This window comes from Triturus cristatus, chromosome 8, assembly GCF_964204655.1.
Source record: "Triturus cristatus chromosome 8, aTriCri1.1, whole genome shotgun sequence".
NCBI lineage: Eukaryota > Metazoa > Chordata > Amphibia > Caudata > Salamandridae > Triturus > Triturus cristatus.
Window position 1 is genome coordinate 391,081,522 of NC_140591.1, and position 16,448 is coordinate 391,097,969.

Below are 16,448 nucleotides of genomic sequence, written 5' to 3' on the forward strand. Positions count from 1 at the left end.
ATTGATCACGGATTTCTACATGAAAAAAAAGAGTGCTCATGCACATCATTTCATCCAATCAGGATGTATGTAAGCGGACAAGCTGGAACTGGAAAAAGTTTCCTAATAAAAGTCATCAGAAGCTACCTACAGCAAAAAACGGATTCTACTTTGTCTTGTGTGGTTACTGCTCCAACTGGGTTAGCAGCATATAACATAAAAGGAATCACTTTACATCGTTTGCTAATGTTACCATGAGAACAAAATACAATACAACAAGCTAACTGGAGAAGCATGCTTGGAAGTTTCAAGAGTATTGAAGAAGATGCAAGTTCTCATTATTGATGAGGTGAGCATGGTATCGAACTTAATGCTTGCCTTTGTGCATTTAAGAATGCAGCAAATTCTGAAGTCAGACTATGACGTGTTATTTGGAGGAAAACACGTCATAGTTTTTGGAGATCTTTTGCAACTTACTCCAGTTAAAGGACAACCAGTGTTTAATACTGTGACACATGAAGACACGAAGAAGTCATTGGGAAGCATCGGTAATACAAATATTTGGTCCTTCTTTGAGTACAAGGAACTTACAACTAATATGAGGCAAGCAAACGATGAAGAATATGGAAGTATTCTGAAAGATATCAGGATTGGACTACTCACAGAAGCTGGCAAAAAAGCATTACAGACTCGGCTGCTACATAATTTATTTCCAAAGGAAGAAATAGTTGCAGACAAGATATACAAGAACATTGCAGAAAACAAAAGTGTCATCTGCTTAATGCCAACTCTACGTGAATGCTCAATATTCAATGAGGAGCTTTTGAAATTGGAAAAGGAAGATATCAGGAAATTGGAAGCAGTGGACAAAATTGAGGATGGAAGAATTACTGTCACATTAACAGGCACACTGAAAAATAAATTGGATTCACTAGAGAAGAAGATTTCCAAAACAGCTGGATTAGAAAAAAATCTATATGTTTGCATGAACTGTAGAGTATTTTTAAGGAGAAATTTGGATGTTGAAAAAGGTTTAGTTAATGGAGCTATGGGAAGAGTTGTGGGTTTTATTAATTATCAGAAAAAAGATGGAATTGAATGTTTAAAAATAAAATTTGATCAGATAGAAGAAGTTAAAGATATTTGTCGTTGTACAGTTCGTTTCATGCTTGTGAAAGACTTATATGTACGTAGGAAGCAGTTTCCGTTTTCTCTAGCATATGCTGTAACTATTCACAAGTCTCAAGGATTGACTGTAGCTTGTGCATTTGTGAACATTGGTTCAACTGTGTTCAAAGAAGGTATGGCATACGTTGCTTTGTCACGAGTGAAAACATTATCAGGTTTATTCATGATAGACTTTGATGATTCAAAAGTTAGTGCTGATACAAATTGTGTAAAGGAGTATAACAGATTAAGAAGAAGCTATGCTCCTCATTTAGGTCAGTATCCTGTGTTGGAGAAACGTGTAGTTTCTCGTAAAAGGAGAAATGAGAATATCTGTAATGAAGATGTAGAGAGGAGGAAAAAAAAGAGGAGTGATGTAATTGCAAGCAAAAAGAATAAGGAAAATGAAGAACAGGTTGTAGGATGTTATTTTGAAAATAGCTCTGGTGTCAACTGCTACGCTAATGTAGTGCTGAATGTTGCATTTTATCTGGAAAGTTTGCAAGAGCAGATAATAGTAAATCAGGGAAAAAGATTCTGTACTGTGCTGAGTCTCCTTTTTGAAAAGCTGAGTAATGATAAAACTCAAATAGAAAGTGCTACTGAAATTAGAAAAGTTTTAGATGTATGTTCAGGACGAACACAGTTTTCTCAAAATGTACAGCAAGACGCACAGGAATTCTTGATTTATTTTCTTCAGGTACTGGAAGAAGAAGGGGTTAACATTGAAAATTTATTTGGTCTCTCTTATAAATGGGAACATAGTTGTGAAAACTGTTATAATATATGTGGCTCTAATGTTGATTCTGAAAGGTTTATTTATTTAACATTGCCAGAGAGTAAAACAGTCACTTTTGCTAAATTAGTTAAAGATGCTAATCATAGCATGCAATGCAGTGAGTGTAAATCTGACATGTTTTCAACATTAATTTTAAAGGAATACAGACAGTATGTAATTTTAATGATGCAACGATGTAGAGCTGATGGTTCAAAATTGGATACTTTAATAAAGAAGTTTACAGGACAGCAATTATCAATTTCAGGAAAAATTTTTGTAACAGTTGCAATAATTGTCCATGATGGACCTACTGTAACTTCTGGTCATTACACAGTTTATCTTAAATGTGAAAAAGGCTGGACACTGTGTAATGATTCCCAATTGATTTTTAAGCAACGTTTGCCTTTTGATTTAGCAAATTCCTATCTAATCTTCCTGAAACCTAAATTTTAGAGAGATTTGACAACATCTGGAGAAAACAATTTTACCATTTTATTGGATTACCATTTGGAATTTACAAATAAAACGATTTAACAAATTATCATTTGGCCTAATGGAAAGGTAACCAATTGTAATGTGGAATTTTTCCATTTTTTAAGGAAACTTTGGAAAACCAAAAATTTAGAAAAAATCGGTAACATCTGCACAATTTAAATTTTGGAATGTTATTGGATTGCCATTGGAAATTTTTTCAAAAAAGATTTTTAAAATTACTATTTGGCCATGCGGAAAAGTAAACAATTCTATTGTGGACTTATTTAATTATTAATTAATCTTTCGGAAACCAAAATGTTACAGAGAATCGGTGACATCTGTACAATTTAAACTTTTGTTTTTTATTGGATTACCATTGGAAATTAAACAAAAAAAGAATTTTAAAATTACAATTTGGCCTAAAGGAAATGGAACCAGATGTATTGTGGAGTTATTTGACATATATTATTGTGATTATACTTCTGAAACAAAAATATCAGACGGTATTTTAAAGAAATAAGTATTGATATTAGATGATATTTTTTTAGAATATTATGCATTTCTTTAAAGTTATGTTTATGGAAAAAGAGATTGTGGGCTTTTTTAAAAACAATCTTTGAGATTGTTAATTTTTTTTGCCTGCTGTTAAATGATGAATGCAATTGCTTTCACAATTTATAGTGAAATGCAATATTTTCTGAAAACAGCAAAAAAAAGGCAAAAATATTTTTTGAAAAATATGTAAATATGTGTACTGTATTATTAAATGTTTTATTAAATATTAATACTTTTTTCTTTTTTTTCAGATTGAGATAGAAAATTTTCGAAAACTAGAACCATTTTAAAAGCAATTAAAAATAAATTAAATGAATACATCTTTTTTTGAGTGGGTATGGTAAGTCAATAATGTCATGGTCCCTTTTTTCCACTTCTCTACAATCACATTTGCAGTTTTTAATTGTAGTCTCTCAAGGACCTTGTAATGTGATAATTGATTTTTAGTGTTTTAAAAAAAAAAAAAAAAAAATGACGCGTACGGTAAAAAAAAAAAAAGTTTAAAAAAAAAATATATAAAAAATAGATGAAAGGTAAGGTTGGCTCTTAAAAGAGCCGTTGTGTTCATGCAGGGACAGAGGAAAGAAAGATTGGGAATATTAGACGGTACGACAAGTGTGCTGATCTATTTTACTGTTCACTATGGAAACACTGGTCTCCCTATAAGTAATTAGATCGTGACAAGTGGCGCACCGTAATTCAACCCTCGCAAACCGAGGGTTAATTTCCAGAGGACCAGAAAAAGGAGATGCTCCCCCCACAGATGAAGGGCTCACCTGACCTGCAGAAGAAGGACTCGGCCCTGCAGATGATGGTCCAGGCTGAGCTGCTGTGGATGTGCTTGGTTGATTTACTGAAGGGTTACCTTCAGTAAGTCGAGCATGTGTCCTTCTGTGTACATCCTTAAGGTGTCTCATCATGGTGTGATTCCCAAAGGAATACTTCCTGTCAGGATTACCTCTTGAAAGTACACGCTTACACAGCTTGCAAGTCACTAAGGGTGCATTTACCTTTTGCTGGCCTTCTGGAAAAGTAAAATACTCCCATACGTAAGAGGTCTTTTGTTTCCTCGCTCTCTGCCTCAAGGTAGTGCTGCTAGCCTCACTCTCAGAAGAGCTCTGCTGTTCTGCCATCGTATCACAAAGACAACCCAGCTCCTTCTCCTAAGGGATCACAAGCAGAAATGAGGGGAATGGGTGTGGTGTAGGAGAGTTCTAGAACTGAAAGTAGTTTCAACCAATCAAAAGTTGTGTTTCATGATCACATGACCTACCGTACGCTTACGGTACGCTTACGGCAAAAGTACGCATGCGCGTAAAAAAGACACGCGCTTGCGCGAATGCGCATAACAGTCACTCCCCGACACTTCCGCGTAACGTGCGCGTGTAGCGTACACGCGTACGCGCCCCACACGGAGTACGCGCGGCTACGCAAATTGCGTAACTATACGCAAACAGCGTAGATAAATTACGAACATTGCGTAAACCGTACGCTTACCGTAAGCTTACGGTACGCGTACTAAAAAAAAAATAAAAAAAAAAGGAAAAAATGTATTGCTAATAAATTTTACCTGTTTATTTTATAAAATATGTTAAAAAAAACATATTGTAGAATTTTAAAAATTTAACCATAGTCTTTAAAAAAGGATAGAAAATTAAAATTAAAATATGTAAAAAAAAAAAGAAGAAAAAAAAAATAATTTGCATTTAAAAAACCTTGCAAATTCACTGAAAAAAACATGGGTTTCACACACGTTATAGTTAGGAATTAGCATTTAAAAACCCTTTGAAATTCACTGAAAAAACCATGGGTTTCACACACTTTATAGTTAGGAATTAGCATTTAAAAAACCTTAGAAATTCAATGAAAAAACCAAAGGTTTCACACATGTTATAGTTAGCTGGACATTTCACTCGTAAAAAACCAATGAAATTCCCCTGTTATAGTTAGTTCAGCTAACTATAACTCGCGCGCCCGCAATGCACTACTGATGACGTCACATATTACATCACTCATGACATGGTCAGTGACATCACTCATGACATCTCAAATGACATCACTGATGACATTATCCTTGTGACAGAGTGGTAGACCTCCTCTCACCCTAATATAACCTTTGATACAAACATTCAAAAATAGAGACTAACATTTTCAAAACAATGGACATACCAATAACAGTTACAACAACCTATTCAGTAATTCTAAGATCCACATACACATCCACTCATCCACCAACAATCCTATACAGTCACTCATACATGTACTCACACATCATATGTACTCATACACCTAAACATCCTGTAACACAATCCCACTCATCCATAGAGTTACTCACACACATAGTCACTCATGCTAATAAAGAATCAAACATCCATTTACTTGCATATACAGTTATACACACACCAGCACACTTACTTTTACAGAAACTTACACATACCTAGGTGCCGATCACGATCCGGTAAAAAATTCCCCCGTGCGACTCGTATCGGGTCTTTTTACCGTACGAATCGTACAAGTGCCGTACGAACTGGCAATCACGATTCGCATGGTAAAAAGTCCATACGACCCGCACCGGGAATCATTCCCCACACGTCCTCGGGTCGGAAAATGTGTCCGACACGTCCTCGGACGATTTACCTTACAAACGTAAAAATCCAAGTCCGACCGAGGAATCACGATCCATCCCGTGCGTCCGAGCCTACAACCGTATGGAAAAAACACCGTCCGCACCGAACACCAATAGCAACCATGGAGACATGTGCCCGCATACGCGCCCAACACTCCCCCCAGCCCCCGTACGTCCGACACGTACCCCCCGGATATGTATACCCCCACCCGTCTATGTACACCCCAGTACGTTCCAGTCGTACCCCCACCCCAGTACGTGTCGTACCACCGTCAATGTTAACCCCCCCACCCCTGTACGTGTCGTACCACCGTCAATGTACACCCCCCCACCCCTGTACGTGTCGTACCACCGTCTATGTACACCCCAGTACGTTCCAGTCGTACCCCCACCCCAGTACGTGTCGTACCACCGTCAATGTAAACCCCCCCACCCCTGTACGTGTCGTACCACCGTCTATGTACACCCCAGTACGTTCCAGTCGCACCCCCACCCCAGTACGTGTCGTACCCCCCGTGTACCTACACCCCAGTACGTTCGAGCCACACCCCCACCCCAGTACGTGTCACAGCCCCGTCTACCTACACCCCAGTACGTTCCAGTCGTACCCCCACCCCAGTACGTGTCGTACCACCGTCAATGTACACCCCCCCACCCCTGTACGTGTCGTACCACCGTCTATGTACACCCCAGTACGTTCCAGTCGTACCCCCACCCCAGTACGTGTCGTACCACCGTCAATGTACACCCCCCCACCCCTGTACGTGTCGTACCACCGTCAATGTACACCCCCCCACCCCTGTACGTGTCGTACCACCGTCTATGTACACCCCAGTACGTTCCAGTCGTACCCCCACCCCAGTACGTGTCGTACCACCGTCAATGTACACCCCCCCACCCCTGTACGTGTCGTACCACCGTCTATGTACACCCCAGTACGTTCCAGTCGTACCCCCACCCCAGTACGTGTCGTACCACCGTCTATGTACACCCCAGTACGTTCCAGTCGCACCCCCACCCCAGTACGTGTCGTACCCCCCGTGTACCTACACCCCAGTACGTTCGAGCCACACCCCCACCCCAGTACGTGTCACAGCCCCGTCTACCTACACCCCAGTACGTTCCAGTCGTACCCCCACCCCAGTACGTGTCGTACCACCGTCAATGTACACCCCCCCACCCCAGTACGTGTCGTACCACCGTCAATGTACACCCCCCACCCCTGTACGTGTCGTACCACCGTCTATGTACACCCCCCCACCCCTGTACGTGTCGTACCACCGTCTATGTACACCCCAGTACGTTCCAGTCGTACCCCCACCCCAGTACGTGTCGTACCACCGTCAATGTACACCCCCCCACCCCTGTACGTGTCGTACCACCGTCTATGTACACCCCAGTATGTTCCAGTCGTACCCCCACCCCAGTACGTGTCGTACCACCGTCAATGTACACCCCCCCACCCCTGTACGTGTCGTACCACCGTCAATGTACACCCCCCCACCCCTGTACGTGTCGTACCACCGTCTATGTACACCCCAGTACGTTCCAGTCGTACCCCCACCCCAGTACGTGTCGTACCACCGTCAATGTACACCCCCCCACCCCTGTACGTGTCGTACCACCGTCTATGTACACCCCAGTACGTTCCAGTCGTACCCCCACCCCAGTACGTGTCGTACCACCGTCTATGTACACCCCAGTACGTTCCAGTCGCACCCCCACCCCAGTACGTGTCGTACCCCCGTGTACCTACACCCCAGTACGTTCGAGCCACACCCCCACCCCAGTACGTGTCACTGCCCCGTCTACCTACACCCCAGTACGTTCCAGTCGTACCCCCACCCCAGTACGTGTCGTACCACCGTCAATGTACACCCCCCCACCCCTGTACGTGTCGTACCACCGTCTATGTACACCCCAGTACGTTCCAGTCGTACCCCCACCCCAGTACGTGTCGTACCACCGTCAATGTACACCCCCCCACCCCTGTACGTGTCGTACCACCGTCTATGTACACCCCAGTACGTTCCAGTCGTACCCCCACCCCAGTACGTGTCGTACCACCGTCAATGTACACCCCCCCACCCCTGTACGTGTCGTACCACCGTCTATGTACACCCCAGTACGTTCCAGTCGTACCCCCACCCCTGTACGTGTCGTACCACCGTCTATGTACACCCCAGTACGTTCCAGTCGTACCCCCACCCCAGTACGTGTCGTACCACCGTCAATGTACACCCCCCCACCCCTGTACGTGTCGTACCACCGTCTATGTACACCCCAGTACGTTCCAGTCGTACCCCCACCCCAGTACGTGTCGTACCACCGTCAATGTACACCCCCCCACCCCTGTACGTGTCGTACCACCGTCAATGTACACCCCCCCACCCCTGTACGTGTCGTACCACCGTCTATGTACACCCCAGTACGTTCCAGTCGTACCCCCACCCCAGTACGTGTCGTACCACCGTCAATGTACACCCCCCCACCCCTGTACGTGTCGTACCACCGTCTATGTACACCCCAGTACGTTCCAGTCGTACCCCCACCCCAGTACGTGTCGTACCACCGTCTATGTACACCCCAGTACGTTCCAGTCGCACCCCCACCCCAGTACGTGTCGTACCCCCCGTGTACCTACACCCCAGTACGTTCGAGCCACACCCCCACCCCAGTACGTGTCACAGCCCCGTCTACCTACACCCCAGTACGTTCCAGTCGTACCCCCACCCCAGTACGTGTCGTACCACCGTCAATGTTAACCCCCCCACCCCTGTACGTGTCGTACCACCGTCAATGTACACCCCCCCACCCCTGTACATGTCGTACCACCGTCTATGTACACCCCAGTACGTTCAAGTCGTACCCCCACCCCAGTACGTTCCTGGCGCACCCCCAACACAACCTCCTAAGTACGGAGCGCACCCCATGCCCCAACATCACAACCGCATGTACGAGTCGTACAAAGCCACACACAAGGACCAAATCGTACAACCAAATGGCCCATGTACACACCGTACACACGCTCAAAACGCATGTACACAACAAGGACAAAACAAAACAACTCAACAATACACCATTCGAAAGGCACACAGCCACTAAACATGGCCAACAACCACTAACATAACACAATCACTGACCTGCAACTGTCAAAAACAAACAGAGGCCCAATACACCACCACTCCTTATAACACACCCACCCAAAATTCAAACACTGCCACACCCACCCATGGACCAATAAAAAGGGCCCACACACACAAACCATGAGCCTTTGCAACAGACCCACTGCTGCCAGACACCACAGAACCAGACTACAAGCGACACCACATCTTACACTTGCACACCTTCACACGACCACCCTCACAAACACCCTCTCATCACATTCACACACACACACAACCATCCACACCCCCCCCAACATCCACACACCCCCCACACCCACACCATCCCCACCCACACCCCTCACCATGCCCACCACCAAGAATCCAAAGTTCAGTCACCGAGAGTTGGAGGTCCTTGTTGATCAAATCCTCAGAGTCGAGCCACAGATCTTTGGAACATTGGTCAGAAGCACCAGCCAGGCAGCCAAAACAGCCATGTGGCAGACCATCGTCGATGCTGTGAATGCTGTTGCGGACACCAGGAGGACCAAGCAGGATTGCCAGAACAGGTGGTACGATCTGCGGAGGAGGGTCAGAGCCAAGAGACAGGAGGAACACGACCAGGCCAACGCCACCGGAGGAGGGCCCTCCCGCAGACCCGTACAGTACCATCCCTGGGAGGAGAGGGTGATGGCCATACTGCCGGTGGAGGCAGTTGAAGGAGTAGAAGGACTCCGAGACCCGGGTGAGTACACAAACAACGCACCTCACATGGGGGGAACTGCAACCACAACCAAAATTAATAACAGGCACGCAAACACCACAAGCCATCGCATTACTCAACCACACTCCATGAGCAGGCACATGCCACTGCTGCCACCATGCCCCATGCACCCAGCTGGACAATGTCAAGTCACAGGCCACAGAAGACAACAACACATGACACGGTAACCCGGATGGCGGGAGTGTGGGCACCAAGAATCACATAGTGCGACTCCAAAGCAGACAACAATGCCCTCTGCCCATATGGCCTAGGTCACAGCCAGACAAACACTGTGTCCCAACACAGGAATGACTTGCCAGCAAATGGCGGATGCCTTGCATCAACACATGGGGGTGAAGGCACTGTTTTGCACATGCCAGCAGCTAATGAACAGCCAACAGTGTGAAAGAGTGGCAGCACACACCACCACAGCAGCAGCGCACAGACACACAGCAGACAAAATGGGTGCCTGGAGATCAGAAACAAACTCACATCAACAGGCCAAGGGCCACTCAAAGATCTGCTAACAGTGTGTGCCCAGGAAGCTGGGCCAAGGTGACAGAGGGTGACACACGGAGGGAGGGAGAGGGGGACACAGAGGGAGGGAGAGGGGGACTGAGAGGGAGGGAGACACAGGAAGATGGACAGAGGGAGGAGGCTGACACACAGAGGGAGGGAGAGGGGGACAGAGAGGGAGGGAGAGGGGGACAGAGAAGGAGGGAGACACAGGGAGAGCAAATCAGTCCTTTGGTGTGTGGGAATGTCTGCTCGTCAGCAGGTGGACTGCGTGCATGTAGACAAGGGTGCCCAGTGCCAGAACCCCCCCTCTTCATCATGGCAAAACGCAGGGCCATGTTACAACCTGTACACGAGCACAAGGACAGCCACCTGCATCATATGAGTGTGTGGATCCACTCCATGTGCACATGTACAGTGCTACAAGGAAGGCGCAAACGCATAGCTCGGCACACATGCACACTCCACTGCTGACTGCAGTCACACTTGACGCAGCAAGTAAGACTGTGCCACACATAGTTAAAGGGGCCAAATTGGTGCCCAAGGGACACACACATGCACAAGTGCACTGTGAGTGGAATGCAAGACAGATCCTAATTCCAAGAGGAAATGTGCCAACTTTGTAACGGATGAAACATGGATGTTGCATGGATCAAAAGTAACATTGTCTCTCTCACACACAGGTCAACGTCGTGCTGCACCCCCCAACACTGGGGGGGAACACTCACAGGACCCGGATCTGCAGGAGACCGATCCCACCGGCAGCGACCACTCTCACCACTCTACGGACGACCCCGACCGACCTGGCCCCTCTGGTGTCCAACCACCTGCAGCACCTGCGTCAGGTACAACCGTGCCAACCACCACCCCCACTCCTGCCACATCCCAGGAGACACCCAGGATCCCTGCCCCAACACCACAATGCAGCCAGGCTCGCCAGGAGGGACACGGTGTCCCGGGCACCCAGGAGGAGGCAGGCGACAACGCAAATGCCACCCCTCAGGGGTCCCGGAGACCCCATGTGCCCACAAGTGCAGGCCAGACGCAAGTGGGCAGGGGTGGTGGGAGTGGAGAGCGGCGGAGGCGCGAGCCTGACCAGTTGGCTGGGGATCCGGTATTTTCCCATGTCCGTAACATCCTGGACTCATACCGGCAGGACACCACGGGCATGGCCCAGGTTGTGTCCGTCCTCGAGGGGATCAAGGTCCAGCAGGCCCAGCAACATGCGGAGCTAATAGCCTGTCTACAGCTACACCAACGGAGGATGGAGGACAGACAGGCTGAGCAAGTGACGGCGTCCCAGGGGATTCACGCTGAACTCCGTCGGATGGCCGACACCATGGCCGACCCTCCCTGTGCCAGAAGGCGGAGAACATCACCACCCACAGGGAGGGATCATGAGGAGGAGGAGGAAACATCCGACGGAGCATCCCAGACGTCGTCACGGCCTGCTGCTGAGGTTCCCCGCAGGAAGCCGGGTCGTCCACGGAAAGGACCGTGAGGGTGGCTGCTACATCACCATCTCCCAGGACACCTGGCCTGGCACCTGGCCCACTGGAGCAACAGCATCACAGCATCAAGAGACATTCTCTGCCACATGGCCCTGCTGGTCACTGGCTGACCAATGTTGACAAAGACTGTGGCATGGACTCTGAGGATTTCCAATGGCAAGGACACCAACTCCCCTACTGAACTTTGGATTCCCTAATCCCGGAAAGGCCCTCACTTGGCCCCCCCCCCCAATAATAAATCACACTATTAAGAGTAGATGCCTGCTGGTAGCATTATTACCTAACATGTGTCTTGTACAGTCTAAACATGCCTGAGTCATCTGTTCACTTCAACCATCCACACCCTGGGGCCTGAGTCTGGCACAGGACACATGGGTCACAGTTTTCTAGGCAAGACAGACATGGAGCACCATACACACCCGTGATGGTCAGAACCAGCTGAGGGGGTGGCCGAACAACCGTGCTGACAGACACATTGAGTACAGCAACAGTCATGCGCAGAGGTCAGGGATCCTGGCCCGTGTCCTGGGGGGCACCCAGGTACGTGTAGACAGGTGGCAGAACCATGTCCTGCAAGCTTGAGTCCGGTGGATGCAGAGAATGGGGTCATGGACAACGTTGGATGCATGGGGATGGCACATGTCACAATACCCACACAGTCATGGACATCATGCCCATTACACAGTCTCAGCACACACACACAGCTTGCATCTTGCCACTCGACACATTGACACATAGCCACAATCAGGGAATACCATGCCAGACATGCAGGAGGCACCGTGCCAACACACCAGCATTGACTGAGAAGAGGCACCTTGGAGGCATAGGGACACCTTTAATAGTCATGTGTTTGGGATTGCAGAGGCAACTTGAAGTACACATGAACACATCATGTGGAGTAACATGTGGCTCCAACACTGGCACCCCCCTTCTGCAGCACAAATGCGTGATAGCCATGGAACTGGCACACAAGTGTCGGATAATAGCTAAATACCCACAGCTGCTCACGGAGAGCCTGCCATACACCATACATCCGCTGATGTGGAAGTCCCACGCCATGTCAAGACAATGTTAACCGTATGTGTCCGAGGGCAGTGTCACACACATTGATGCCTTCATCACAATCCACCATCCCATCACTGATGACTGACAACCAGGCAGCCCATCTATTCAGGTGTACCCAGCTGCATGTCGTGTCCCATGGGGATGCCACATGTCTGCAGAGGACCCAAACCCCGACCGGGGCAGTGTGCACACATCGTGAACAACTGCCACACCCAATACACCCCAGATGCATCCCTTACCCCATGGAGACTTCCAAACGTGTCCGTGCCTGTAACGCTGAGTCAGCCCACGATGCCATGTCCATGAGGAATAGCAGTGCCACAACAATGCAACCAGCAAACGGCATGCGCAGGTACCTGGGGAAGAGAGACACACAAGAAGTCAGCCACAAGAAGCACAGCCACTTGCATGTGCATGTACTCGACACATGTATGTATGACAACATGCTAGGTCACAATTATGTCTGGGGAAATACTACCATCACTGCCACCATCACTCCAGTGACACACCCACACACACCTCTGACCCACGTGCCATACATGCAGGTGGAGACACACATCACAACGCATGCCACACGGGGACCAATGCGTGCACACTCAGACCCTGGTACTCACCACTAAGCAAAGAAGTCGCGTATGAGCCGAGTCCGGATGTCCTCTTGCGGCTCCACATCCTCCACATCACTAGCCCCATTGCCAAGCCCTTCGTCCTCCACGGGTGGATGGTCCTCGTCATCTTGATCCAGGATGAGGGGCACAGCTCTTTCAACTGCCATGTTGTGCAGCATGCAGCAGACCATGAAGATCTTGCAGACCTTCGCCGGGGCATATGGGAGTGCGCCGCCGGTCTTGTGGAGGCACCGGAATCGGCTCTTCAGCATGCCAAACGTCCTCTCTATCACTCGCCTTGTCCGGCCATGGGCGGTGTTGTAGCGGAGCTGGGCCGGCGTGATGGGGTTGCGGAGAGGTGTCAGCAGCCAAGGCATGTTGGGATAGCCAGCGTCCCCTAAATGGAAAGCACATGGATATCGTTAGAACAGGCGAAGCGGTAGTGCTGCTCAGCCAAACAGAATACAGGACAGACAGACTGTACCCACCAACAACACATGCACGTTCGTTGCGCAGCTGCATCATCATATCAGGCATCCCGCTACGCCTCATGATGTAGGCATCGTGTGCTGATCCTGGAAAACGAGCACAGACATGTGAAATCACCATGTTGGACAGACACACCACAAGGGCATTGATGGAGTGGTAGTGCTTCCGATTGCGGTACGCCACCTCCCGTGCGTGTGGTGGTACCAAACCTACATGTGTCCCATCTATGGACCCAATGACATGGGGCATCCCTCCCAGGGCATAGAAACCACGTTTGACCTCAGTCATCTGTTCAGGGGTTGGGAACTTGATGAAGTCATTCAGGTGAATCAACATGGCCTCCAAGAAATCATGCAGCACACCGCTGAACATGCTCTGGGACATGCCACCAACATGAGCTATGGTATATTGGAAGGTACCCGTGGCAAGGAAATGTAGGGCAGCCATTACCTTCAGCTGGGGTGTCAGTGCCGTAGGATACCTGTGCTGCGGTTGCAGGTGTGGTGCCAGTCTCGCCGTCAGCTCCAGAATCAACGGTTGGGTGAAGCGGTAGAGCCGGATCCTGTCATTCTCCTGCATGGTGGCCAAGTCTGGAATTCTTCGGGCAACAGGAGGCGCTCTGCAGTAATTTGGAAGTGACAAGGAAGAGTGAGTGCACTACGAGAACAACTCATGTCTACTGAGCACATGTAAATCTGCCAATACACACATGCCACATAGGGAGTCAGGCATGTGCTACATGCCCAGGACACGTATGGATGCAAGGTGACACTCCTTCCAAGACCCAGCTACACACGGTGATTGAGAACCTCCCCATGCCACGCCATGGGAATAGCTGTGTCCCAGTGCAAGTGAACAGCCCGACGCAAGACAGAAGTGACATACACCCACACATCAGCAGAAGTAGGATGCCGATTGTAGAGACTGGTAGCGGAACACCGGAGCCACAGGTCACATGACATTACACTAGGCCTGCCCACACACCTTGCCATGAAGGTGCACATGTCATGACTCACCACACATTCCTTGTGAGGATGCTGACATGGCCTTGTCACGCTACTCCGTGTCCCATGCATACATGTGCACCTCACATCAGATACCACATGTGGCATGGTGTGCGGAACAGTGTGCAATGACAATCTACACACAGACACATGTTGGTTGCTGCAACGGCTGCAGCTTTTGAGGGTGCTACAACATCAACCTGATGTAAATCCCGGACACATAAATGACATAGTCACATTGTGCACTGTGGGTAGTGACAAGTCAGGTGTCATGACCCCTGTACCGGGCATCATGGGACACTTCCGTGTGTTGGTGTCCGTGCCATGCCAGTGACGCTCACCCCAAGTGCGCAGTACGACATGCACACATGTCAAAGGAGTCAAGGGCATGCCTGGCACACATTGCACCCTCACACAGTACACCTGTACACATCTCATCATACATCTGGTGCCTCCTCCACTCAGGAGGCATGTTCCACATCACAGCCTGTCACACCTGTGCCCCACACATGTAGTAATGCACAGACGATGCCTTGATGTCCATTCCTGGACAAGTATGTCCATCCATGGACAAGTATGTCCGCCCTATTCCTACCTGTGTGTCGACTATCACCACAGTGATGTGTACAAACCGGCGTACTGCTGCTAAGAGGGCCTGTGTATGTTCCCCAATCACTGTGGGAGTGCTGCCGTATGTGTACCCATCGTGATGGCGAGCGTACAGGCATTTGTACGGTCCGTACCACAACGAGTACGCATACGCGTGCAGACCCATAGTGATAGTGAGCGTACATGCGAGTGTACGGCCCTCTCACTATGGGTCTGCACGCGTATGCGTACTCGTTGTGGTACGGACCGTACAAATGCCTGTACGCTCACTATCACTATGGGTCTGCACGCGTATGCGTACTCGTTGTGGTACGGACCGTACAAATGCCTGTACGCTCACTATCACTATGGTTCTGCACGCGTATGCGTACTCGTTGTGGTACGGACCGTACAAATGCCTGTACGCTCACTATCACTATGGTTCTGCACGCGTATGCGTACACGTAGTGGTACGGACCGTACACTCGCATCTACGCTCACTATCACTACGGGTACACAGACCCATAGTGATAGTGAGCGTACAGGCATTTGTACGGTCCGTACCACAACGAGTACGCATACGCGTGCAGAACCATAGTGATAGTGAGCGTACAGGCATTTCTACGGTCCGTACCACTACGTGTACGCATACGCGTGCAGACCCATAGTGATAGTGAGCGTACATGCGTGTGTACGGTCCGTACCACTACGTGTACGCATACGCGTGCAGAACCATAGTGATTTTGAACGTAGGCATGCATGTACGGGCCGTTGCCATGCATTTGGGGTGCCCTAGGGCCCGGAAACGCACCGTACCTGTGTGTGATTCTCCTAATTACATAGGGGACAAGTATTAAGGCCTACATGCATGCTGGTTGTCATGGCGACCAGGTTCAAATTTCGATTTTGTTCTGGAAGGTGCACAGCAGAAGTCAGTTGGAATTCTTCTACTTTGTTGCAATGTGTTTGTGGGGCTGACATCATGCAGGAGAATGAAACCGATAGAGAACCCACAGACTGCTAGGTTTGAAGGGATTGGTGGAAACATAGGATGCAAATGTGAGTGACCAATCACTCTGTACTCCTGTGCATGAGACTGGGCAGAAGGCCACATATAAGGCAGCCAGGTCCCATGAGGGATTACTTGCCTGCACATCTTTGCATTTGTCGACCAAGCTGCTGCTACTGATTCCCTGGAACCATGTCAAGGGCTGTGGAGAG